General features: G+C 33.8%; 1 protein-coding gene across 1 annotated transcript in view; it reads left to right on the forward strand.

The window, feature by feature from the left end:
• Nucleotides 1-2976, forward strand: part of Kcnh8 (potassium voltage-gated channel subfamily H member 8) — a 484346-nt gene that overhangs the window by 177515 nt on the left and 303855 nt on the right. The gene's annotated exons all lie outside the window — the stretch shown is intronic.

Below are 2976 nucleotides of genomic sequence, written 5' to 3' on the forward strand. Positions count from 1 at the left end.
TTGAAGATGCTTTCTTTTTTTTCCATTTTACAATTTTGGTTTCTTTGTCAAAAATCAAGTGGATTTACATCAAGGCCCTCAATGAAATTCCATTAATCTACCTGTCTATTTGTATGTCAATATCATGCTGTTTTTATTGCTATAGCTCTATAGTAGAGCTTGAAGTTAGGGGTGGTGATACCTCTGTAAGTTCCTCTATTATACAATTTTTTTTGTTATCCTGGATTTTTTGTTTTTCAATAAAAAGTTGAGAATTGTTCTTTTGAGGTTGGTAATGAATTGTGTTTGAATTTTGATGGGGATTGTATTAAATCTGTAGATCCACGAGCACACTAGAACTTTCCGTTCTGTGGTGTATTCTACCATTTCTTTCTAAAGACCTAAAGTTCTTGTCTTATAGGTCTTTCACTGCTTAGAGTTACTCAAAGATATTTTATGTTATTTGTTGCTATTGTATATGTAAATTCCTCTGATTTCTTCCTCAGTGCTTTTATCATTTTATACAGGACTACTGATATTTTTTTATTCTTGTATTTTGCCATATTACTGAAGGTATTTGTCAGCTGTAGGAGTTCCCTGATAGAATTTTTAGGGTCAGCTTATGTATAAAATCATATCATCTTCAAATAGCACAAGTTTGACTTTGACTTCTTTTCCCATTAGCATTCCCTTGATCTCCCTTTGTTGTCTTATAACTCTGGCTAGAACTTCGAGTATTGTATTGAACAGATACAGAAACAGTGAACAACCTTGACTTCTTCCTAATTTTAGTGGAATTGCTTTGAGTTTCTATCCATTTAATTTGATGTTGGCTGGCAGATTGCTGTTTATTGCTTTTATTATCTTTATGTATGTGTCTTGTAACTCTGATTTCTCCAACACCTTTATCATGAAGGGGTCTTGGATTTTGTAAAAGGCTTTCTCAGTGTCTAATTAGATGATCATGTGGGTTTTCTCTTTTAGTTTGTTTATATAGTGAATTACATCAATAGAGTTTTCATATGTTGAACCATCCCTGCATCTGCATCTCTGTGATGAAGCCCAATTTACCATGGTAGATGATATCTTTTTGTGTGTTTTTGGAATCTATTTGTCATTGAATATTTTTGTATCGATGTTCATGAAGAAGATTGGTATGTAATTCTCTTTCTTAGTAGTGTCTTTGTGTGGTTTGGGTATCAGAGTAACTATAGCCTCATAAAAAGGCTCATAAAACACTTGACAATACACCTTCTGTTTCTATTGTGTGGAACAAACAATTTGAGGAGTATTAGTATTAGCACTCCTGGTATAATTCTGTTCTGAAACCATCTGGCCCTGGGAATTTGTTTGTTTGTTTGTTTGGGAGACTTTTAATTACTGCTTCTATTTTCTTGGATGCTTTAGGCCTATTTTGATAGTTTATATGATACTTTATTTAATCTTGGTATGTGGTACCCATCAAAGAACTTGTTCATTTCTTTTAGATTTTTGAAATATAACCTAATGATTCTCTGGATTTCCTAAGTGTCTGTTGTTATGATCTCCTTTTCGTTTTTTTGTTGCTGTTATTGTTGTTGTTTGTTTTGTTTTTAATTTGGATATTCTCTCTCTACCTTTTTGTTAGTTTGGATTAGGGTTTGTCTACCTTGTTGATTTTCTCAAAGAGCAAACTCTTTATTTCATTGATTGTTTGTATAGTTCTCTATGTATCTATTTTATTGACTTCAGCCTGGTGTTTGATTATTTCCTTCCTTCTACTCCTCCTGAGTGAGTTTGCTTCTTTCTGTCTAGATCTTTCAGATGTGCTATTAAGTCTCTAGTGTGAGATTTCTCCAAATCATTTTGTAGCACTATGAACTTTCCTTTTAGCACTGCTTTTATAGTTCTCATAAGTTTGAGTATGATGTGGATTAATTTTCATTGAGTTCTTGGAATTTTTTAATTTCTTTCTTATTTCTTCCTTGAGAAGTGGTAATTCATTTTAGAGTTGTTCAGTTTCTATGAGTTTTCTTTCTTTGTTTGTTTTTGTATCTGTTGAAATTTTCTGTGTGACTAAATATGTGGTCAATTTTAGAGAAGATATTTTGAGATGCTGAAAAGAAGGTATATTCTTTCACGTTGGAATGAAATGTTCTCCAGATGTCTGCTATACCCATTTGAGTAATAGCATCTGGTTCCCTTGTTTCTCTGTTAAGTTTCTGTCGAGCAGACCTGTCCATTGATAAGAGTGGGGTGTTGGAGTCTCCCACTGTTAATATGTAAGGCTGATGTGTGATTTAAGCTTTAGTATTATTTCTTTTAAAAATGTGTGTGCCCTTGTATTTGGGGGCATAGATGTTCAGAATTTAGACTTCATCTTGATGGATTTTTCCTTGAAGATGAAATGTCATTCTCCATCTCTTTGATTAACTTTAGTTTGAAATCTATTTTGCTAGATATTAGGATAGCTACACCAGCTTGCTTCTTAGGTCCATTTGATTGGGAAATCCTTTCCCAACCTTTTACTCTGTAGTATTCTCTGTCTTTGAAGTTTAGGTGTGTTTCTTTTGTGAAAAAGAAAAATGGATCCATTCTGTTCGCCTGTTTCTTTTTATTGGTGAGTTGAGTTATTTGATATTAAGAGAGATTAACCACCAGGATTGCTAATTACTGTTATGTTTTTCTTTTGAAGGCAGTGTTGGTAATATGTGTGTATGTGTGTGCACGCACAAGCTTGCTTTCTTTGTGTTTTGCTGGTGTGGAATTATCTATTGCCTGTACTTTCCTGCGTGCATCTAACTTCCTTGGGTTATAGTTCTCCTTCTAGTACTTTTTGTAAGGCTAAATTTTTGGACAGTTATTGTTTAAATCTGTTTTTTTCCATGAAACATGTTGTTTTCTCCATCTGTGGTGATTGAAAATTTTGCTGGATATAGTAGTCTGGGCTGCCATCTGTGGTCTCTTAGTGTCTGCAAAATGTCTGTTCAAGACCTTTTGGCTAAGCCGGGCGGTGGT

Source organism: Microtus ochrogaster, unplaced genomic scaffold (genome assembly GCF_000317375.1).
Source record: "Microtus ochrogaster isolate Prairie Vole_2 unplaced genomic scaffold, MicOch1.0 UNK40, whole genome shotgun sequence".
NCBI classification, from domain to species: domain Eukaryota; kingdom Metazoa; phylum Chordata; class Mammalia; order Rodentia; family Cricetidae; genus Microtus; species Microtus ochrogaster.